At 43.4% G+C, this 25,683-nt stretch overlaps 1 pseudogene; it reads right to left on the reverse strand.

The window, feature by feature from the left end:
• The window catches only part of LOC135508590 (BRISC and BRCA1-A complex member 2-like), a 200,554-nt pseudogene that overhangs the window by 42,948 nt on the left and 131,923 nt on the right, over window positions 1-25,683 (reverse strand).

Consider the following 25,683-nt stretch of genomic DNA (forward strand, 5'->3'; position numbering starts at 1 on the left):
AGAGGAAGAGAGGGACGGGAGAGAGAGAAATGAGGGCAGAGAAAGATGGAGGAAAGGAGAAACAGAGAGCTAGAGATCAAAGAGGACAAAAAGGGAGACAGGGATACATGGAGAGAGAGACACAGAGAGACAGCTAGAGAGAGAGACTGCGAGAGATAATGAGAAGGTAAAAGGGAGCGGAAGAGAAAAATGGAGGACAGAAGAAACCGGGAAGAAGTAAAAAAAAAAATAATAATAGGAAAAAAAAGGGAGACAAGGACAGGGGGGAGACAGAGAGAGTGAGGATATTTGAGGGAGAGGAGGGATGAAGAGAGAGAGATAGAGGGGGAAGAGGCGCCTTAACCTGGTGTGACGGGGCGTGCAATCCTAAAAAAACATCTCCAGAGATTCATCCGAGCACAAACATCCAGACCAGGCAGGCTGGAGGGAGGCCTGGGGTCAGGAGAGGGGATGTACATACCTAACACTTTGCCCGACACACACGAGCATACGCACACACAAACTCATGTATATTTTGATGTGATTTATTATGTCATGCCTCTTCATGATGCCCAGCCCACATGGGCTTATAAAACCCTGTATTCGCTGTATCCAAATACAATTATCATACTTATATATGCGCGCACACGTACATACGTACGCACATACATACAGTACATACATACATACAGTACCAGTCAAAAGTTTGGACACAACTACTCATTCCAATGGTTTTTCTTTATTTGTACTATTTTCTACATTGTAGAGTAATAGTGAAGACATGAAAACTATGAAATAACACATATGGAATCATGTAGTAACCAAAAAAGTGTTAAACAAATCAATAAATATTTTATACTTGAGATTCGTCAAAGTAAGCACCCTTTGCCTGGATGACAGCTTTGCACACTCTTGGCATTCTCTGAACCAGCTTCACCTGTAATGCTTTTCCAAGAGTCTTGAAGGAGTTAACACATATGCTGAGCACTTGTTGGCTGCTTTTCCTTCACTCTATGGTCCAACTCATCCCAAACAATCTCAATTGGGTTGAGATCAGGTGAATGTGGAGACCAGGTCATCTGATGCAGCACTCCATCACTCTCCTTCTTGGTCAAATAGCCCTAACACAGCCTGGAGGTGTGTTGGGTCATTGTCCTGTTGAAAAACAAATGGTAGTTTCACTAAGGGCAAACCAGATCGGATGGCATATCGCAGTAGAATGCTGTGGTAGCCATGCTGGTTAAGTGTGCCTTGAATTCTATGGTTTTTGCACTTGCACTGACCATCATGTCTTAAAGTAATGATGGAGTATCGTTTTGTTGCTCATTTGAGCTGTTTTTGCCATAATATGAACTTGGTATTTTACCAAATAGGGCTATCTTCTGTGTACCACCCCTACCTTGTCACAATACAACTGATGGGCTCAAATGCATTAAAAATGAAATAATGTCACAGCTATTAAAAGAAGAGGACCAAGGTGCAACGTGGTGAGCGTACATTTTCTCTTCATTTTAAACACACCATCGTGTGTTTAAAACAGTTTAGATGGCCATGATTTATTTTCAACTGGTAATTGAAGCGCACTTCTGATTCAAGTGCATAGGTAACTACTGGCAGGCTTCAGCGTGTCACACACCACATTGTAATGAGCTGGAGGCAGTATGCATATTGAAAACATATACTTAATTGTTTGAAACCTGAATGTTTTGCTACATATTATGAGGCATGTCTTACCTTGCTTCAAATCAAATCAAATCAAATGTTTTTTGTCACATACACATGGTTAGCAGATGTTAATGCGAGTGTAGCGAAATGCTTGTGCTTCTAGTTCCGACAATGCAGTAATAACCAACGAGTAATCTAGCTAACAATTCCAAAACTACTACCTTATACACACAAGTGTAAAGGGATAAAGAATATGTACATAAAGATATATGAATAAGTGATGGTACAGAGTGGCATAGGCTAGATGCAGTAGATGGTATCGAGTACAGTATATACATATGAGATGAGTATGTAAACAAAGTGGCATAGTTTAAAGTGGCTAGTGATACATGTATTACATAAAGATGCAGTAGATGATATAGAATACAGTATATACGTATACATATGAGAAATAATGTAGGGTATGTAAACATTATATTAAGTAGCATTGTTTAAAGTGGCTAGTGATATATTTTACATAAATTCCCATCAATTCCCATTATTAAAGTGGCTGGAGTTGAGTCAATGTGTTGGCAGCAGCCACTCAATGTTAGTGGTGGCTGTTTAACAGTCTGATGGCCTTGAGATAGAAGCTGTTTTTCAGTCTCTCGGTCCCAGCTTTGATGCACCTGTACTCTGGATGATAGCGGGGTGAACAGGCAGTAGCTCGGGTGATTGTTGTCCTTGATGATCTTTATGTCTTTATGGCCTTCCTGTGACATCGGGTGGTGAAGGTGTCCTGGAGGGCAGGTAGTTTGCCCCCGGTGATGCGTTGTGTAGACCGCACTACCCTCTGGAGAGCCTTAAGGCTGTGGGCGGAGCAGTTGCCGTACCAGGTGGTGATACAGCCCGACAGGATGCTCTCGATTGTGCATCTGTAGAAGTTTGTGAGTGCTTTTGGTGACAAGCCGAATTTCTTCAGCCTCCTGAGGTTGAAGAGGTGCTGCTGCGCCTTCTTCACGATGCTGTCTGTGTGGGTGGACCAATTCAGTTTGTCCGTGATGTGTACGTCGAGGAACTTAAAACTTACTACCCTCTCCACTACTGTTCCATCGATGTGGATAGGGGGGTGTTCCCTCTGCTGTTTCCTGAAGTCCACAATCATCTCCTTCGTTTTGTTGACGTTGAGTGTGAGGTTATTTTCCTGACACCACACTCCGAGGGCCCTCACCTCCTCCCTGTAAGCCGTCTCGTTGTTGTTGGTAATCAAGCCTACCACTGTTGTGTCATCTGCAAACATGATGATTGAGTTGGAGGCGTGCGTGGCCACGCTGTCGTGGGTGAACAGGGAGTACAGGAGAGGGCTCAGAACGCACCTTTGTGGGGCCCCAGTGTTGAGGATCAGCGGGGTGGTTGTTACCTACCCTCACCACCTGGGGGCGGCCCGTCAGGAAGTCCAGTACCCAGTTGCACAGGGCGGGGTCGAGACCCAGGGTCTCGAGCTTGATGACCAGTTTGAAGGGTACTATGGTGTTAAATGCTGAGTAGCCTAGCCAAAATCTAACCAAACATGCAGGCAATTATTTTATAAAGACTTCCATATGCCATTGAAACCAGTAGCCTATTTTTCTTATGTTCTATTGGTTTTCAAATGTCTTTCAATGTCCAGTAGCCAAAGGAACTATCCTTGTCATATTAGCAACGCATGCTGGTGTTGTTGCATCTTTATAGCCCCTCTTTCTACATTTCTAACGGATATTTTCATCTTTGTCTCATGAAACCGAACACATGTGCAGTGCGCTTTTGACAACAGTGGTTTCAGCTAATTGCATTATGGAACGTAGCCTACTGTCTTGTGTGCATTCCTGCGCTTATAATGTGAATAAATAATAGTTTATCAACATTTTAAGCTTATTGTTCTGATCTGTTGCATGAGCCTCATTGCTTTTAAAATGTTGGAGGATGTAGCCGAGTTGAAGGAATCTGGCCTAGTCCAGACCTAATCCCAATTGAGATGGTGTGGCAGGACTTGAAACAAGTAGTTCATGCTTGAAAATACACAAATGTCGCTGAGTTAAAATAGTTCTGCATGCAAGAGTGGGCCAAAATTCCTCCACAGGGACATGAGAGACTAATCAACAACTAAAAGAAGCATTTAGTTGCAGTCATTGCAGCTAAAGGTGGCACAACCAGTTATTGAGTATAATGGGGCAATTACATTTTAACCTCTTGAAACTCTGGGGCAGTATTTCAGTTTGGATGAAAAACGTTCCCGTTTTAAACAAGATATTTTTTTCACGAAAAGATGCTCGACTATGCATATAATTGACAGCTTTGGAAAGAAAACACTCTGACGTTTCCAAAACTGCAAAGATATTGTCTGTGAGTGCCACAGAACTGATGTTACAGGCGAAACCCAGATAAAAATCCAATCAGGAAGTGCCGCATTAATTGAAACCGCCTCATGCCAATGACTCCTTATATGGCTGCGAATGAGCTACGAATGAGCTTACGTTTTCCACGCATTCCCCAAGGTGCCTACAGGATTGTGACGTCTCTTTAGGCATTTCCATTGGAGAATGGCTGTAAGGGACCATATATAGCGAGTGGTCACATGGTGTCTCCCACAGAAAATCTTGCATAAAATACTGAGGTAGCCATTTTTCCAATCGCTTATTATGAGAAACCAACTGCCTCGACGGATATATTATCGAATATATTTGTTAAAAACACCTTGAAGCTGGATCCTAAACAACGTTTGCTGTGTTTCTGTCGATGGAAGTGTAGCTAATTTTGAAAAAAGTTTGGCGTTATAATTGAAGTATTTTTCGGTCGATTTCTCAGCCAAGCATGATGAACAAATGGGTGCTTTTTCGCCTACAAAAATATTATTTTTGGAAAAACTGAACATTTGCTATCTAAATGGGAGTCTTCTGAGTGAAAGCATCTGAAGTTCTTCAAAGGTAAATGATTTAATTTGGTTGCTTTTCTTATTTTCGTGAAAATGTTGCCTGCTGCCAGCAGAGCCTAGCATAGCATTATGCCATGATAAACTTACACAAATGCTTGTCTAGCGTTGGCTGTAACGCATATTTTGAAAATCTGAGTTGACAGTGTTATTAACAAAAGGCTAAGCTTGTGTTTGAATATATTTATTTCATTTCATTTGCGATTTCCATGAATAGGAAACGTTGTGTTATGCTAATGCATTTGAGGCTATGATTATGCTCCTGGATACGGGTTTGCTAGTCGCAAGAATTAACACAATTAAATTGGGTGTTGCATATCTTTGTTAATTAATTAAATAAAATAAGTATCTATATTTTGAGTTATTTGTAAATTCAGGTTCCCTTGATCTAACATTTGGTTTCGGTTGGAGATTTGCTAACATTTAGCATCAAAAATATAGAATATCAGAAAGGAGGCAAATACTTTTTCAAGGCCCTGTCGGCTAGTGATTACTCTCTTGTTGGCTGAGGAAAAGTAAACGTGGACAGTTATTCTAACATCTTCAAATTGCTCATCAGAATTCGACAGGAAGGATGCAAGCCATTGCATACTGGAGTTCCATGTTCTGTTAGGTGAATTACCATAATTGAAATGTAATTTCTGTCATTCTGAGCACTGTGGGTGAAGCCCTAATCAGTTTACGCACCCAATGCATATGGGTCCGGTAAATTACTTAAATGTTCGGTAAATTAAAATGCTGCCAGCCAAATGTCCCGCACCACATTTTCCTAACGGAAACCTGGGTATGCACGCACGCACGCAAGCACACACACACACTCTCAGCCCCAGACACGGGCTATGTATCATCTATCTCTTTGTTCTTCTTCTTTTTTTTGTATTTCAGGAACACGAGTTGAGACACTGGCATGTCGAATTAAACATGATGGCATCATGCGCTGCAGTTTTCACAACACATTCTTGTTTAATCATTTTCTTATGCCTTACGTGCTCTCCGTTTGCATCGTGCATGTACAGTTGAAGTAGGAAGTTAACATAATATAAACGTTAGCCAAATACATTTAAACACAGTTTTGCACAATTCCTGACATTTAATCCTATGAAAAATTCCCTGTCTTAGGTCAGTTAGGATCACCACTTGATTTTAAGAATGTGAAATGTCAGAAAAATAGTAGAGAGAATGATTTATTTCAGCTTTTATTTCTTTCATTACATTTAAAAAATATATATATATTTCACCATTATTTAACCAGGTAGGCTAGTTGAGAACAAGTTCTCATTTACAACTGCGACCTGAGCAAGATAAAACATAGCAGTGTGAACAGACAACAACACAGTTTAGCAGATTAACACTGAAGTGATAAATGATCAGATGGTCATCTGCAGGTAGAGATACTGGTGTGCAAAAGAGCAGAAAACTATATAAATAAAAACAGTATGGGGATGAGGTAGGTAAATTGTGTGGGCTATTTACCGATGGACTATGTACAGCTGCAGCGATCGGTTAGCTGCACAGATAGCAGATGTTTAAAGTTGGTGAGGGAGATAAAAGTCTCCAACTTCAATGATTTTTGCAATTCGTTCCAGTCACAGGCAGCAGAGAACTGGAAGGAAAGGCGGCCAAATGAGGTGTTGGCTTTAGGGATGATCAGTGAGATACACCTGCTGGAGCGCGTGCTACGGGTGGGTGTTGCCATCGTGACCAGTGAACTGAGATAAGGTGGAGCTTTACCGAGCATGGACTTGTAGATGACCTGGAGCCAGTGGGTCTGGCGACGAATATGTAGCGAGGGCCAGCCGACTAGAGCATACAGGTCGCAGTGGTGGGTGGTATAAGGTGCTTTAGTAACAAAGCGGATGGCACTGTGATAAACTGCATCCAGTTTTCTGAATAGAGTATTGGAAGCTATTTTGTAGATGACATTGCCAAAGTCGAGGATCGGTAGGATTGTCAGTTTTACTAGGGTAAGTTTGGCGGCGTGAGTGTAGGCGGCTTTGTTGCGAAATAGAAAGCCGATTCTAGATTTGATTTTGGATTGAAGATGTTTGATATGAGTCTGGAAGGAGAGTTTACAGTCTAGCCAGACACCTAAGTACTTATAGATGTCCACATATTCTAGGTCGGAACCATCCAGGGTGGTGACGCTAGTCGGGCGTGCGGGTGCAGGCAGCGAACGGTTGAAAAGACAAATTTATTTCTGCAGGCATGGATGTGCTTCAGGGCCAAAAGGGCACAGCATGGACGGTTTGCTGTGTTCTTTGCAAAATGAAGTCCCCCATCACCTGCACCACATGCTTGATGACCCTCTGCTTTACAGCAGAAAGAGACTGCTATGGCACCTGGCATCAGCATCACCTGGCATGTATTGTTTATACAGATGAACGTGGTACCTTCAGGGGTTTGGAAATTGCTCCCAAGGATGAACCAGACTTGTGGAGGTCTACAATTTTTTTTCTGAGGTCTTGGCTGATTTTTTTAGATTTTCCCATGTCAAGCAAATGGCCACTGAGTTTGAAGGTCGATCTTGAAATACATCCACAGGTACACCTCCAATTGACTCAAATGATGTCAATTAGCCAAACAGAAGCTTCGAAAGCCATAACATCATTTTCTGGAATTTTCCAAGCTGTTTAAAGGCACAGTCAACTTAGTGTATGTAAACTTCTGACCCACTGGCATTCAGTTACAGTGAATTATAAGTGAAATAATCTGTCTGTAAACAATTGTTGGAAAAATGACTTGTGTCATGCACAAACCGACGTGCCAAAACTATAGTTTGTTAACAAGACATTAGTGGAGTTGTTAAAAAACGAGTTAATGACTCCAACCTTAGTGTATGTAAACTTCTGACTTCAACTGTATGTCTCCTCTAGTCAAGTTATGGAGGAGGGTTGGGGTGGACTGTCTGCCATTAATGTTCTTATGCAATCGAAACATGTTACTCCAGCAAGGAGAATGGGCTCCTCTAGAGCTTGGTTCCTATCAATGTTTCTTCCTACTTTTCCTTAAGGTTGTTTTGGCCATTTAGGTTACTGTTGAGACGTTTGTAACAAATACACTTGTAAAGAGCACTACATAAATTAAATGAACGATGGCTCAATAGTGATTCTGAAGGCTCGGTAGGTTGGTACATGATGTTTGTAACAACGTAGTCGTGGGTTTGATTCCCGCACGGGCCAAAAATACTGAAAATATACATTTGCAAAAAAATGCTTTGGATTAAAGCAACTGCTTAGTGACCATATTAACATATTGACTAATTCCATGGTTTTCAAACCTCTACTCAGGGACACCTAGACGTTTAACAATTTTGATGTAGTTGCTCTCAGAGAATGTGTTGGTACTATTCTTTATTCATGGCTGTGTTCTTAGGCAAAATTGTGAGCGAACCCTCTCCCTTGGCTGAGAAGCAACCCCACACATGAATGGTCTCAGGATGCTTTACTGTTGGCATGACACAGGACTGATGGTGGTGCTCAACTTGTCTTCTCCTGACAAGCATTTTTCTGGATGCCCCAAAAAATCTGACAGGGGATTCATCAGAGAAAATGACTTTACCCCCGTCCTCGGCAGTCCAACCCCTATACCTTTTGCAGAATATCAGTCTGTCCCTAATGTTTTTCCTGGAGAAAAGTGGCTTCTTTGCAGCCCTTCTTGACACCAGGCCATACTCCAAAAGTCTTCACCTCACTGTGCATGCAGATGCACTCACACCTGCCTGCTGCCAGTCCTGAGCAAGCTCTGTACTTGTGGTGTCCCGATCCAGCAGCTGAATCAACTTTAGGAGACGGTCCTGGCGTTTGCTGGACTTTCTTGGGTGCCCTGAAACCTTCTTCACAACAATTGAACCCCTCTCCTTGAAGTTCTTGATGATCCGATAAATGGTTGATTTAGGTGCAATCTTACTGGCAGCAATATCCTTGCCCGTGAAGCTCTTTTGGTGCAAAGCAATGATGACGGCACGTGTTTCCTTGCAGTTAACCATGGTTGACAGAGGAAGAACAATGATTCCAAGCACCACCCTCCTTTTGAAGCTTCCAGTCTGTTATTCGAACTCAAATCAGAATGACAGAGTGATCTCCAGCCTTGTCCTCATCAACACTCACACCTGTGTTAACGAGAGAATCACTGACCTTTTGTGGCAGGGCTGAAATGCAGTGGGAATGTTTTTGGGGGATTCAGTTCATTTGCATGGCAAAGAGGGACTTTGCAATTAATTGCAATTCATGTGATCACACTTCATAACTTACTGGAGTATATGCAAATTGCATTCATACAAACTGAGACAGCAGACTTTGTGAAAATGTCTATTTGTGTCATTCTCAAAACTTTTGGCCAGGACTGTACATCCAAGATTTTGAGATTAAGGAGCAAAACAAAGGGTGATTCCAAAATGTTTAAATTTTTTACTGTCTACTTCTTATAAACCTCTTCCTCTTGAACCTGTGTGGAAAAGAGATCTTCCAGGTATGGATCAATGTTTTAGTTGGGACGTGTGTGGTCTAATATTCAACAATCCTCTCAGAATACTTATCACCAACAGATCCATTATAATTTTGTATATAGGGCTTGTCTAATTCCTCGTAAACTGTTCTATATTAAAATTCTTAATGATGTTTCCTGTACATTGTGCCGTCTTATTAATGAATTGGTACCTTTGCACACATGGTTTGGGAATGCCCTCTAATATCTATATTATGAGATGAAGTAGCATCAAATATTCCTGCATCTCCTTTTGTTTACAAAGATTTTTTGGTACTTCATTTATTTCTATGTCAGAAGCGCATTCTTCTTGCTGAGCTAACGGCATGAAAATGATTGCAGTACAATGGAAGCCTCCACACTCACTCGCTATCCGTCAATGGATCCTCGTTTTTTGGGATGTAATTTACACTCACTGGCCAGTTTAGTACCGGGTCGGACCCCCCTTTTCCTCCTTCACTCACGCCGCCAAACTTACCCTAGTAAAACTGACAATCCTACCGATCCTCGACTTCGGCAACGTTACCTACAAAATAGCTTCCAACACTCTACTCAGCAAACTGGATGCAGTTTATCACAGTGCCATTCGTTTTGTCACTAAAGCACCTTATACCACCCACCACTGCGACCTGTATGCTCTAGTCGGCTGGCCCTCGCTACATATTCGTTGCCAGACCCACTGGTTCCAGGTCATCTACTAGTCCATGCTAGGTAAAGCTCCGCCTTATCTCAGTTCACTGGTCACGATGGCAACACCCACCCGTAGCACGCGCTCCAGCAGGTGTATCTCACTGATCATCCCTAAAGCCAACTACTCATTTGGCCACCTTTTGTTCCAGTTCTCTGCTGCCTGTGACTGGAACGAATTGCAAAAATCGCTGAAGTTGGAGACTTTTATCTCCCTCACCAACTTCAAACATCTGCTATCTGAGCAGCTAACCGATCGCTGCAGCTGTAGATAGTCTATTGGTAAATAGCCCACCCAATTTTACCTACCTCATCCCCATACTGTTTTTATTTATTTACTTTTCTGCTCTTTTGCATAACAATATCTCTACCTGTACATGACCATCTGATCATTTATCACTCCAGTGTTAATCTTCAAAATTGTGATTATTTGCCTACCTCCTCATGCCATTTGCACACAATGTATATAGACTCTCTCTTTTTTCTACTGCGTTATTGACTTGTTTATTGTTTACTCCATGTGTAACTCTGTGTTGTCTGTTCACACTGCTATGCTTTATCTTGGCCAGGTCGCAGTTGCAAATGAGAACTTGTTCTCAACTAGCCTACCTGGTTAAATAAAGGTGAAATAAAAAAAATAAAAAAAGAACACCCTGAATTCTTTAGGGCATGGATTCTACAAGTTGGAAACATACCACAGGGATGTTGGTCCATGCTGACGCGATGGCATCAGACAGTTACTGCAGATTGGACGGCGGTACCCCACCACCACAGCCAGTACAGTCCCCAAGTCCAGAACATACAATGGGAGGCACACAGTACTACATAAAGCCATGACTACATGGAACTCTATTACACATCAAGTAACTGACGCAAGCAGTAAAATTAGATTTAAAAAATAGATAAAACACACCTTATGGAACAGCGGGGACTGTGACGCAACACAAACATTGGCACAGACACATGCATACACACACACACACAATAACATACGCACTATACATAAACATGGATTTAGACATGTATATATGTGGTACCGGTGGAGTAGATGCCTGAGGGCACTGAGTGTGTTGTGAATTCTGTGAATGTAATGTTATGTTTTAAAATTGTATAATCTGCCTTAATTTTGCTGGACCCCAGGAAGAGTAGCTGCTGCTTTGACAGTAAATACAAATATACCAGGCAGGATAGGTTCATGGACTCATGCTGCTTATGCTAAATCCTGACTTGGCCATCAGCATGACGCAACAGGAACTGGAATTCATTGTTTTTAGCTGATAGGAGTGGAACCCCGTCTGCTGCATTAGCCCATCCATAACAAGGATCGATGAGATGTGTTCCAAGATGCCGTTCTGCACACCACTGTTGTTCTGCACAATTATTTGTCTGTTTGTGACCCGCCTGTTAGCTTGCACGATTCTTGGCATTCTCTTTCGACCTCTCTCACCAACAGGACTGCCCGCTGACGGGATCTTTTTTGTTTGTCACACCATTCTCGCTAAACCCTAGACACTGTTGTGCGTGAAAAGCTCAGGAAGGCGGCCGTTTCTGAGATACTGGATCTGGCGTGCCTGGTACCGACAATTATACCACGCTCATGTTCAATAGAATAGTAACTGAATGCTTTGATGCCTGTCTTCCTGCTTTATATAGCAAGCCCACGGACATGTGACTGTCTGTAATAGCGATCTACTTCCGTGAATGCGGTACATAATAAATACCTAATAAACTGGCTGGTGAGTGTATATGAAGTTGTCTACAGCCCACATTATTAGAGCTAAAGAAAACACTGAAGCAAAAAAACACTTACTGTTCAATGCTGGGGGACAAGTGGAGTTTAAAGAACACCTGGGTTGCCTCTGCGTCTTTGAAGCTTACGGAGAGAAGGGCCACGTCTTCCCCAGGGTCCAATAATGTATCCTGGGGGGAGGAGGGGGAGGGGGAGTTAGTACTCACAAAGAAGTCTCATTTCACTTCTGCATGACTGATATGAATTCAACAAATCAATGTGAATTAAGTTAATTAAAAGCTCCCCCCCATAATGTAGGACATTTGGATTACAGCTGAAGTGAGCTGCACTTCAGTAATAAGTCAAGCTCAACCCAACCAAGTCCACTTTAGCCTAGCTCAGCTACAGTAAGGCCGAATTCTCAGTCTAAGACTGATTTAAGTAAATCTGAGTGTATGTGTTTTAAACAGGCACACAAAGAGAGAGGGCAAGAGCGAGAAAGAGAGAGAAAGAGAAGAAAAAAGATAGATAAGAGACCAGATTTGTTTCACGCCGCGTTAACTTCAACAGCTGCAGCTGATTAGCGTCGCTGATGACTGGGATCACCAACCATGTGTGAAAGAGAGAAGCCACTCGAAGCCGCTCTAGATGAGCCAATGATGCCAATCCATCTCTTCAAGGTTTTGATTTATTCCCCCCATTCTCTCTGTATCTATTGGTCATTTTTCCTAGAGCTAGGCCCACCCTGTGATGAATTGTCATTAGCACGATCTGACATTAAGCACCGCTCGGGCTAACCAAAAGAGGGCCGGGGCGTTAAACATGTCTTACAGTTGGTTTGAACTCATCCATTTGGGCTAATCACTGCCCTTTGTGGCAAAAGGGAATCTCCCTCACCACCATACGGTATCCGTTAAGGGTCAGCGCTACCAGTTCATTAGCCACAGGCGACTCAACGCGGCCAACTCCGTAACCAAAGCAGGCACAATGAGTTCTGTTAATTTTATTTTAATTTTATTTTACCTTTATTTAACTAGGCAAGTCAGTTAAGAACAAATTCTTATTTTTTTTAGAGGAGATGAAACTGCCTTTTCTTTGATAGGCCCGAAACGGTTGACTGTATGCACTCCCTCAATGAGCAGTTTCTGAGTTAACCTCTTGAAACTCTAGGGGCGCAATTTCATTTTTGGATGAAAAATGTTCCCGTTTTAAACAAGATATTTTGTCACAAAAAGATGCTCGACTATGCATATAATTGATAGCTTTGGAAAGAAAACACTCTGAATTTTCCAGAACTGCAAAGATATTCTCTGTGGGTGCCCTAGAACGGGAGCTACAGGCAAAACCAAGATGAAACGGCAACCAGGAAACCAACAGGATTTTAGAGGCTCCGTTTTCCATTGTCTCCTTATATGGCTGTGAATGCGAGAGGAATGAGCCTGCCCTTTCTGTCGTTTCCCCAAGGTGTCTGCAGCATTGTGACGTATTTGTAGGCATATCATTGGAAGATTGACCATAAGAGACTACATTTTCCAGGTGTCCGCCCGGTGTCCTGTGCCGAAATTGGTGCGCAAACCTCAGCTGCAAGTATTTTTCCATGGAATTCAGAGAAGAAAGCAGGCTTCCACGAACGATATATCAATGAAGAGATATGTGAAAAAACACCTTGAGGATTGATTCCAAACAACGTTTGCCATGTTTCGGTCGATATTATGGAGTTAATTCGGAAAAAGTTTGACGTTGTTGGTGACTGAATTTTAGGTTCGTTTCGGTAGCCAAATGTGATGTACAAAACGGAGCGATTTCTCCTACACAAAGATTCTTTCAGGAAAAACTGAACATTTGCTATGTAACTGAGAGTCTCCTCATTGAAAACATCCGAAGCTCTTCAAAGGTAAATGATTTTATTTATTTGGTTATCTGGTTTTTGTGAAAATGTTGCATGCTAAATGCTACTCAAAATGCTAAGCTAGCTTAGCATACTCTTACACAAATTAGTGAATAGCTATGGTTCAAAAGCATATTTTGAAAATCTGAGATGACAGTGTTGTTAAGAAAAGGCTAAGCTTGAGAGCAGGCACATTATTTTCATTTTATTTGCGATTTTCAGAAATCGTTAACGTTACATTATGCTAATGAGCTTGAGGCTATAACTGTATACAGGTTTTTTTCATAGCCAAACGTGAACAAAACGGAGCGATTTGTCCTACACAAATAATATTTTTTTGAAAAACTGAACATTTGCTATCTAACTGAGAGTCTCCTCATTGAAAACATCTGAAGTTCTTCAAAGGTAAATGATTTTATTTGAATTATTTTCTTGTTTTTGTGAAAATGTTGCTGGCTGAATTCTAGGCTTATAGCTATGTTAGCAATCAATACTCTTACACAAATGCTTGTTTAGCTATGGTTGAAAAGCATATTTTGAAAATCTGAGATGACAGTGTTGTTAACAAAAGTCTAAGCTTGAGAGCAAATATATTTATTTCATTTCATTTGCGATTTTCATGAATAGTTAACGTTGCATTATGCTAATGAGCTTGAGGCTATAAATAGAATCCCGGATCCGGGATTGCGCGACGCAACAGGTTAAAACATCTAAGGTTAAAAAGATCATGCATTCAGTATTAGTTGATAGAGATTGATAACATGCATATAATTGTGTTAAAATTCAAATCCGTCAAGCATACAAAGGGTAAAAATAGTGAGAGTAATGTGTAAACGTTATATTGATTACTTTATTTTGTGGTGCCTAAAAGTGTTAATCTGTGATCTACGAAATGCTCTTAATCTATGAGCCGGAGATCGATTGCTCTGGTCTCCACCAATATACCTGGTGAAATCGCGCGCGGTCTTTTCTCATTGAACTAAAAGTTGAATTGAGAAAACAACACCGTATCACTCTCGTGATTATTTCTCCCCTGTTTTCAGGTGCTTTATTGATGATAAAAACGAGTAATTTAAATGTTATAACTCGCTAACATGTCAAGAGTGTTTAAGGTGTGTCTTAGTAACATCTTGAGGAAGTTAGAGTTAAATTTGCAGAGAGTAATATGAGCCTTGCTCAGTTGTAGCGAAGAATAGCATGTGCATTGTTAATAAGATATTTTGCTGTGTAATTTGTATAATGGTTTTTCTGTTGTTTTGGTTTTGTATGTGTTACTTTTGTAAAATTATTGAACTAAAAGTTGAATTGAGAAAACAACACCGTATCACTCTCGTGATTATTTCTCCCCTGTTTTCAGGGGCTTAACATTTTTGGAGGCTCCGCTGAGATTGCTGCTCAGATGTCCAGTTTCCACATCCTGGTCGCTGAATTCCGAGCCAGCTAAATACCCACATAACAGGCAGGCTGCAGTGAGGAAAGTGTTGCTGTTCGAGGGAAGCTGGAAGTTAGGGGTTAAGTACGTGTCAACTGAGGCCATTGATCGACCATCAGAGACAGTAAAGACCATCTAATTCAGAATAAACTCCTGCACAGTAAAATTTCCTCCTGTTCTGTCAACATGACAAGCGCCTTGGAAGAACTACAGGAAGAGGTAGTAGGAGAATTGCACACCCTGACTAAAGACAAGTTACTAGAGATATGTGATTTCCTTGACATATCAGGCGAACAGAGAAGAGATGTTCAAAACAAATCCCGCATATCATTAACCAGTTGCGACGAGCAAACCCGTATCCGGGAGAGTAACATAGCCTCAAATGCATTAGCATAACGCAACGGCCATAAATACCCCTAGAAACTTTTCCTATTCATGAAAATCGCAAATGAAATGAAATAAATATATTCAAACACAAGCTTAGCCTTTTGTTAACAACACTGTCATCTCAGATTTTCAAAATATGCGTTACAGCCAACGCTAGACAAGCATTTGTGTAAGTTTATCATGGCATAATGCTATGCTAGGCTCTGCTGGCAGCAGGCAAAATTTTCACGAAAATAAGAAAAGCAACCAAATAAAATCATTTACCGTTGAAGCACTTTGGATGCTTTCACTCAGGCGATCCCCAGTTAGATATCAAATGTTCCTTTTTTCCAAAAATATTATTTTTGTAGGCGAAAATGCTCCCGTTTCTTCACCATGCTTGGCTAAAAACTTTTTCAAAATTAGCTACAATTCCATCGACAGAAACACAGCAAACGTTGTTTAGGATCCAGCCTCAAGGTGTATATAACAAATATATTCGATAATATATCCGTCGAGGCAGTTGGTTTCTCATAAGAAGCGATTGGAAAAATGGCTACCTCAGTATTTTACGCAAGGTTTTCTGCGGGAGACACTATGTGACCACATGCAATATATGGTCCCTTACAGCCATTCTTCAAGGGAAATGCCATGCCTAAAAAGACGTCACAATGCTGTAGACACCTTGGGAAAAACGTGGAAAACGTAAGCTCATTCGTAGCTCATTCACAGTCATATAAGGAGTCATTGGCATGAGGCGGTTTCAAAAAATGCGGCACTTCCTGGTTGGATTTTTATCTGGTTTCACCTGTAACATCAGTTCTGTTGCACTCACAGACAATATCTTTGCAGTTTTGGAAATGTCAGAGTGTCTTCTTTCCAAAGCTGTCAATTATATGCATAGTCGAGCATCTTTTCGTGACAAAATATCTTGTTTAAAACGGGAACGTTTTTCATCCAAAAATTAAAATAGCGCCCCCAAAATCCAACTGGTTAATGACTCACATTATAATGTTCCTTGAAAAAGAGGAAGTTGCAGAGTTAGAAGATGGGGCATGTCGGAATTGTTGCTACTAAAAGACGAAATGACAGAGATGATTAGTGGCATAGATAACAAAACAGGGCAAATTCACCATTATATTGAACCAGCCAGAACACATCACAGAATAGATTAACTGAGAACTGTAACCCCACAACAAGGGGTGGGAACTGAGCAGATTACTGCAGCCAAAGCCAGTGATTCTCTGCGTCAGCCCCAACCCCATGCCAATCTTCAGGGGAGTGTGCCGCTCTCACCCAATGTACAGCCCAGCCCATACTGGTGCAAAGAGTTTAACATTTCTGGTCAGATAGGTGAACCGGGCCAGAAAGAAAAACTGTTTTTTTTTCATCCTTGCCCATCAGATCGAAAATGGACTTAACAGAGGCTATCCTGAGGTAGAAATAGTAGACGCAGTAGTCAGGGCCATTTCTCCAGGCTCACAGCTACGCAGTTACTTGGAAGGTAAACCCCAGCTAACTCTTCCCACACTTAGATGTATCCTGCGTTCCCACTTCCAAGAGAAGAGTGCAACAGAGCTTTACAAACAGCTAGCTTCAGAAGCACAGCATAGCAAGGAGACCCCTCAAAGCTTCCTGATGCACGTCTTAGATTTGAGGCAGAAAGTACTGTTTGCATCCCAGGAGTCAGAATCAGGACTTAAGTATGACCCTGCTCTAGTCCAGAGCATGTGTTTACACACAGTCCTTACGGGTCTCCAGAGTGACAGTATCAGGATAGACATGCAGCCTCTCCTGCTAGAGAGCGAAACATCAGATGAGGTTTTGCTAGAGAAGCTTAACATTGCTTGTGCTAATGTTGTAGCTTCTCTAAAAGGTCTCAGTGTCGTTCCACTTCATGATTGTGTCCCACTTGTTGTTGATTCTTCACAAAAAATACAGTTTTATATCTTTATGTTTGAAGCCTGAAATGTGGCAAAAGGTCGCAAAGTTCAAGGGGGCCGAATACTTTCGCAAGGCACTGTATATCTGTTTATTATACCTGTTGATACAGGGCTCATATGTGAAACTATTCTAACTGAACATTTTCTTTCACAGTGACACTGACTCCGAATGGGAGTCTTATCCGGTGTCCTATGTGATTTTAAGTATGCTCTCTCTAATTCTCTCTTTCTCTCTCTCGGAGGACCTGAGCCCTAGGACCATGCGTCAGGACTACCTGGCATGATGACTCCTTGCTGTCCCCAGTCCACCTGGCCTTGCCGCTGTTCCAGTTTCAACTGTTCTGCCTTCGGCTATTGAACCCTAAACTGTTAATTTTTGCTCTTGAGGTGCTGTCCTGTTGCACCCTCTACAACCACTGTGATCTCCACCCGGCACAGCCAGAAGAGGACTGGCCACCCCTCATAGCCTGGTTCCTCTCTAGGTTTCTTCCTAGGTTTTTGCCTTTCTGGGGAGTTTTTCCTAGCCACCATGCTGCTACACCTGCATTGCTTGCTGTTTGGAGTTTTATGCTGGGGCTACATAAATAGATTTGATTTGATAGAAGACTGAGGGTCTTCCAAATATTGGAAGTGTGTAAATAGTTACCCATGTTATTTTGTAAATGTATAAATATATTTATTTTCATATATTTTTTAATCAATAATTCTTCTTTTTTTTCCTTTTTTTCCCACTTTTTTTCTCAATTTTTTTTTTTGGGGGGGGGTGTGTTAGAATACCCTTTTGGTATTTTCTATATAGTTATTTGTTTCAATATGTATACCTTCACCAAATTGGCCATTTGGGTACATTTGGGCTACTTGTGTAGGACACAAGTAGCCCAAATCATGTGACTTCATTATAAATGTCATGTAGCAAACTCATTTTGGAAGTCATCATTCTGAAACTTTGCACAAGTACTGTTGCCCTCTTATATTCTTCACTGAAATTGTCCCCATCATCCTATCTGAATGTTTGTTTTATCTTGTTCATTTTAAAGATGATGATACAAAAATAAAAAACTTATGTTTTTTTCATTGTTTTATCTAAACCGTATCTATTGTGTGTTATTCTCCTACATTCAATTCACATTTACACAAACTTCAGAGTGTTTTCTTTCAAATGGTACCAAGAATATGCATATCCTTGGTTCTGTGCCTGAGGTACAGGCTGTTAGATATGGGTATGTCTTCAGGCGGAAATTGCACAAAGTAGGGGGGGAGCTGCAAAAGGTTTTAAGCAAATTTGTACTCCTGAACTTATTTAGGCTTGTTTGAATACTTTTTGACTAAAGACAGTCAGCTTTTAATTTTTTATTAATTTCTAAAACAGAATTCCATTTTGACATCATGGGGTATTGTGTGTAGGCCAGTTAAAAAAATCTCAATTTAATCCATTGAAATTCAGTTTGCAACACAACAAAATATGAAAAAAAGTAAAGGGGTCTGAATACTTTCTGGAGGCGCAGTAGATGGTAAACAGTAGGGGGCCTATAATTGACCCTTGTGGGACCCCAATGTTATAGTAGAGAGAGTCTGACTGAGTGTCCCCCAGACAAACCCGTTGGCTTCTATTTTTCAAATAGAAATACATCCAACTAATGGCTTCAGGAGAAACATTAAAGGAGGATAGTTTGGATAGGAGGACCTCATGATTCACAGTATCAAAGGCCTTTAAGATCCAGAAAGAATGTGCCAATATATGACTCATTATTACTTATTAAAGTACTACATACATCAATACGGGTTTACTACACATGTCAATAGCAATCAAGTAGTAAAACCAGTCACTTTTATGTAGATCTTGTGTAGTATTAATGAGTAATAATTCAGTAGTACTTTTTCACGAGGGTGAACTAAATGTACCTACTCATTTTAAGCTGTATTATTATTGCTGGAAAGTAAGCAATATATTTATTGTAGAAACAAATGCTTTTAAATAAGAAAATATATTTTCAAGTGTGAGCTTTTAATGCCAACTGCAAACTACTGAAATGAAAACAAGAGGCTCCAAGCGCTCCAAATTTAAGAGCAAAGAATGCCTCTATGCGTTTGTTTATACACAGAATATATGCTTTTAACAGCAATACACTTGTGCCCAAGCACTGTCTGCTTAAGTAAAGAGCAGAAAAGCCAAGATCATTAAAACATCCCTTCTCTCCACAGGCCATAGCAGGGCATTAATGAAGAGCCTAACCTCTCCATGGGGAGTAATGAGTTGCTAAAATGACCCCAGTTGGAGAAATGCGCATCAGGGGGGACTCCTTAGGGGAGTGGGTGGATGGGGGCAGTTACTTACTACACACCCTGGCAGTATGTGAGTCAGCCCCAACAACTGGGGTTGAGAGAAGATGAAGGATGTATGTGTGTGTGTATATGAGTGGGGAGTATAGGCTGCGCCACTCCACTGCTAGTCTTGCTTGCTCCTCTCATCCGCCTTTCTCGCTCTCCCTCTGCTTCTTCTCGTTCCTTTCCTCCGTCCGTTGATGCTCAGCCTGTGGCATCTCTTCTCTGTGACATGTGACAGGTTGGAGATGTGTCAGCTGTCCTTATGCCAGACCTTGTCCGGCCAAAGTCACAACACAAACACACACACACACACTAAACAGGCAAGGCTCTCGAAAGGGGCAGTATGGAGGTAAGGGCTCTTGTTCGTCTTACTTGCCCATCTTGAAATGTCACGGGCAACTTGATGGGGCAGCTTGAGTGACAAAGGAGTTATTGTGTAAGGACGAAGGCAGCTCCTGGGCTTGCTTTGAGATTCTCTGTCCGTCTGTCTGTATGTTGGACCCCCACCACGCAACATGCCAGTCAACATTCTAGGAAGAAAGTACAAATCTTGAGGTCTACAATGAGATGGTAATGAGCTGATCTTTTTTCTCAAAATATGTAGGTGGGAGTCTGGGAGATTTTAAGGAGCTCTGACATTTCAGTTGGTGCTTGGAGCTAAATGGATCCTTTGCACTAGGGACACTAAACCAAGCAAACATTTCTGAATTTGTCAACTGGAATTTGGATTTATTAAGTGGGGAATCAAAATTGTCTTACATTTTCCTCCATTGAAACTACAAACAATTTGATAACAAATTATTCAAAATTATGCTGTTGCACCCTTATGACAGTTATGCGTCTACTTCATAAATTACCGACTGCCTTGTCGAGAACTCATAACCAATGTTCTCTCTAAGCCCCGAGACTGCCACACAGAGCGCAGAAGAATGGTGCGAGCATCACTCAACTCGCTAGACTTTTCCCTGTTAACACTATCAACCTTTACTGTGGCAATTATGATCGAATCAATGCATTATTATAATACCTCAATTAACCTTGACAACGGTGCCCAGTACATTGACTCTGTACTGGTACCCCCTGTATATCGCCCCGCTGTTGTTATTTTCTGCTGCTCTTTCATTATTTGTTATTCTTATGTCTTACTTTTTTTTGAGGGGGGGTATTTTCTTAAAACTACATTGTTGGTTAGGGCTTGTAAGTAAGCATTTCACTGTTGTATTCGGCGCATGTGACAAATACAATTTGATTTTAGCCATTTTCAATGCAATTTAGTTTTTTTAAATCTAATCTTTACTTAACTGTCAGGACCCGGTTTCGAACCTGGGTCTCCAGAGTGAGAAACAGTCACTTAACCAACTGAGCCACGAATAGACAGCAGAACCCAGAAGATGAGGCAGACACAGCAGTACTTAAGACGGTGTATTTAATAAAGAAAAAGACCTAAAATACAAAAAATGGCAAATGTGGTAGGTGGTAGGTAAAACACAAAAAGACCTCAAAAGAAACTCACCAAAAATAAACAAAAACAAAAAACAGAATACCACAAGAACGTCACCCGGAATCGACAAGAGCACACAGAACACTAGGGCAGGGTGCTAACATACAAACACAGAGCACAGAACTGAGGGAAACAAAGGGTTTAAATACAATCAGGGGAAACGAGACACAGGTGCAAATAATAATGGGGATCAAGGGAAAAACATAGGGACAAAAGGCACAATGGGGGCATCTACTGACCAAAACCCGGAACAACCCTGGCCAAATCCTGACAGAATCCCCCCTAGGAACGGCTCCTGACGTTCCTACCAGCTCTCTCAGGGTGGAGGACCCTGAACTGACGAATGAGGTCAGGGTCCAGGATGTCTTTGGCAGGAACCCAGGAGCGCTCCTCAGGACCGTAGCCTTCCCAGTCCACCAGATACTGCCAGGACCGCTGCACCCGGCGGGAATCCAGTATCCGGTGGACGGTATAAGCCGGCTGGCCTCCAATGACACGAGGCGGAGGGGAGGTCTGTCTGCCGGGACAAGGGGAGAAAAAACAACAGGTTTTAACAATGACACATGAAATGTGGGATTAATCTTAAGGGATCTGGGTAAGTGTAGGCGATAAGAAACTGGGTTAACTCTCCTGGCAACCTTGAAGGGACCGATGTATTTTTGGGACAGCTTGCGAGACTCCACCCGTAGAGGTAAGTCTCTTGTGGAAAGCCAGACTCTCTGGCCGGGGCGCAGGGTAGGCCCGGGACGGCGACGTCTGTTGGCTTGTTGTTGATACCTCTGTGAGGAACGCATCAGATTAAGACGGGTCTTCCTCCACATAAGCCGACAGCGTCTGACGAACCTCAAGGCTGAAGGCACTCTGACTTCTGCCTCCTGGTCCGGGAACAATGGAGGAGCATAGCCAAACTGACACTCGTGCGGGGACATACCAGTGGAGGAGGAGCGCAAGGTGTTGTGCGCGTATTCGGCCCAAACAATAAAGGATGACCATGTGGACGGGTTGTCACGAGTCATACATCGGAGGGTGGTTTCCAGCTCTTGATTCATCCTCTCTGTTTGGCCGTTGGACTCCGGATGGTACCCTGAAGATAGACTGGCAGAAGCCCCCATGAGTTGGCAGAAGGCCTTCCAAAACCTTGAGGCGAACTGGGGACCTCTGTCAGAAACCACATCTTGAGGAATGCCGAAGACTCGGAACACATGATTAATTACCAACTCAGCCGTTTCCTTGGCAGAAGGTAACTTAGTCAGAGGGACGAACCTGGCCGCCTTTGAAAACCTGTCGATTATGACTAGGATAGTAGTATTGCCATGGGATGGAGGAAGTCCAGTAATAAAGTCCAATGAGATATGAGACCAGGGTCTGTGGGGAACAGGTAAAGGGTGAAGGAGTCCTTGAGGGCGGAGGTGAGAAGATTTGCCCTGGCAGCACACGGGGCAGGCATTGACGAAAGTGGCAACGTCTTCTCTTATGGTAGGCCACCAGAACTTACGCTGGATGAACTCCAAGGTGCGACCTACGCCCGGATGACAGGTGAGGCGAGAGGAGTGCCCCCACAGAAGGACCTGAGTCCTCACTGCCTTGGGGACAAACAACCGATTGGCAGGGCCTCCTTTAGGGTCCGGTTCGCTAGCTTGAGCACGTCTCACGGTATCCTCAACTTGCCACGAGATCGGAGCCACAATCTTAGCAGCAGGAAGGACAGGCATGTCCGTGTCATCTCGAATGGCAGGAGCGTAGACTCGGGACAGGGCATCCGGTTTGAGATTCTTCGACCCGGGCCGATAGGTGAGGATAAACTGGAATCGATTGAAGAAAAGAGACCATCTAGCTTGTCTAGAGTTCAATCGCTTCGCCTGCTGGATATACTCCAGATTTTTGTGGTCCGTAAGCACTTGAAACGGGTGAGAAGCCCCCTCGAGCCAGTGTCTCCATTCCTTCAATGCCATCTTAACCGCTAGGAGTTCACGATCCCCCACATCGTAGTTCCTCTCAGTCGGGGTAAGCCGGTGTGAGAAGAAAGCGCACGGATGAAGCTTCTTGTCTTCACCCCTCTGAGACAGGACAGCTCCAACACCAACCTCTGATGCGTCTACCTCCACCACAAATGGTTCATCCGTAGTCGGTAGTATCAGGATGGGAGCAGAGAGGACGCGCTGCTTGAGTCCTTGGAAGGCCGTCTCAGCTTCTCTTCCCCACAAAAACCTTGCATTGCCACCTTTGGTTAAAGCTGAGAGAGGAGCTGCCACCAAACTGAAGTTCTTGATGAACTTGCGGTAAAAGTTTGTGAAGCCCAGGAAACGCTGAACATCCTTAACGGATTTGGGGGTGGGCCAATCCGCTACCGCCCCTACCTTCCTAGGGTCCATTTGGACTCGACCGGGTTCCACTACAAATCCCAGGAATTGTACTCGGGATGAATGGAATTCACATTTTTCCGGCTTAACATACAGATGGCTGTCCAGGAGGCGTTTGAGTACTTGTCTGACATGCTTAGTGTGTTCTTGAAGGGAGCTCGAAAAGATGAGGATGTCATCCAAGTAAACGAACACAAATATGTTAAGCATATCCCTAAGCACATCGTTTATGAGCGCTTGGAACACCGCTGGGGCGTTGGTCAGGCCGAAGGGCATCACCAAGTATTCATAGTGACCAGTAGGCGTGTTGAAAGCGGTCTTCCACTCGTCACCAGGTCTGATCCGCACAAGATGGTATGCGTTCCGCAGGTCAAGCTTAGTGAAAACAACTGCTTCCTGGAGCAGCTCGAAGGCTGTGGCCATAAGGGGTAGCGGGTAACGGTTACGGACGGTTATGTCATTGAGTCCCCGGTAGTCGATGCAAGGACGTAATCCACCGTCTTTCTCGGCCACAAAGAAAAACCCTGCTCCCGCCGGGGAGGTGGATGGACGCATGAGGCCTGCTTCCAGAGCGTCCTTGATGTAGGTATCCATAGCAGCTCGTTCGGGTGGAGATAGGGAAAAGATCCGACCCCTGGGGGGGCAAGTGCCCGGAAACAGGTCGATGGGGCAATCGTAAGGTCTATGGGGTGGTAGCATGGTGGCCCTCTGTTTGCTAAACACCAGTTTGAGGTCATGGTAACACTCGGGAACTCGGGTCAGGTCGATGGATTCTAAAGACTCGGGAGTAGAACTCGGGGAATTCTGGAAAATACAAGTAGCTTGGCACGTTGGACCCCACTGCTTGATAGTGCCCACAGACCAGTCGATGTGAGGGTTATGGCTGTGAAGCCAGGGGTATCCAAGGACGAGAGGGAACTCGGAACAGGAGATCAAATGAAAGTTCATCAATTCCTGGTGTTGTGAAACTGAAAGTCTCAAGGAGGTAGTGACATGAGTGACAAGTCCAGATCCCAAAGGGCTTCCATCCAATGTAGTAACCCTCATGGGGTCACTTAGAGGTTCAGAGGGAACGCCATTCTCCTTCGCCCAGACACCATCCATGAAGTTACCTGCGGCTCCAGAGTCTACCAAGGCTTGAAGGTGAAGCTTGTGGTTGTCCCAGGAGAGGGTGACTGGAATGAGCAGACGGGAGTTGGACGGATGGGAGGAGGTTATGTTTCCCGTTACAGTTCCCCCGGTCTGTACGGGACAGAGCGTTTCCCTGGAGCCCGGGACACGTGGAACGGAAATGGCCCGGTTTGCCGCAATATAGACAGCGTCGCTCCCTCATCCGGCGGTCTCTCTCAGCCTGGGAGATGCGTCCAATCTGCATGGGTTCCGGTGGAGCCAGCGATGATAAAGGTGGGGACTCGGAGCTGGGACTGATAGGGGCTAGAGGTCTACGGTTGAGTTCTCTCTCTCTCAGACGCTGGTCAATGCGTGAGGCCAACTTGATCAGGGACTCGAGATTGTCCGGTGGTTCCCGAGTGGCCAGTTCATCTTGGATAGTGTCGGAAAGGCCTTTCAGAAAGCACACCGTGAGCGCCTCGTTGTTCCAGCCACTCGCTGCTGCCACCGTGCGGAACTGGATGGCATAGTCCGTCACGCTGCGCCAACCTTGATGGAGAGTCAGGAGCTGTTTGGCTGAGTCAGAACCACTGCTTGGGCCTTGAAACACTCGTTTGAATTCCTCAGCAAAGGCAGAGTAGCTGGCACAGCAGGAACTATGGGCATCCCACACAGCAGTAGCCCAGGCCAGGGCTTTTTCCGACAGCAGGGTGATGATATATGCGATCTTAGACCGGTCGGTGGGAAACGACGAGGGTTGCAGCTCAAAGGAGAGAGAACATTGAGTGAGAAAGCCTTTACAAGCACTTGGATCACCTGAGAACCGTTGGGGAGGTGGAAGACGAGGTTCAGCCAGGGGGTTAACTGCCATGGGTACGTGAACCTGAGGTACTGGGACGGGAACTGTTGCCGGGGTAAGTCGATCAGATATTTGCTTAATGGAAGTCAGCATCTCCGACAGAAGATGAGAATGTCTAGCCATTAAGGCCTCCTGCTGAACCAGGGCGGCTTCGTGGCGTTGGACAGTCTCCTGGTGGTGGGACAGCGTGGCAAAAAGGTCCTGGGAACTGGCTGCCTCTGGGTTCATTTTTGGCTCTGTGTTTCTGTCAGGACCCGGTTTCGAACCTGGGTCTCCAGAGTGAGAAACAGTCACTTAACCAACAGAGCCACGAATAGACAGCAGAACCCAGAAGATGAGGCAGACACAGCAGTACTTAAGACGGTGTATTTAATAAAGAAAAAGTCCTAAAATACAAAAAATGGCAAATG

The sequence above is a fragment of the Oncorhynchus masou genome, chromosome 21, assembly GCF_036934945.1.
Source record: "Oncorhynchus masou masou isolate Uvic2021 chromosome 21, UVic_Omas_1.1, whole genome shotgun sequence".
NCBI lineage: Eukaryota > Metazoa > Chordata > Actinopteri > Salmoniformes > Salmonidae > Oncorhynchus > Oncorhynchus masou.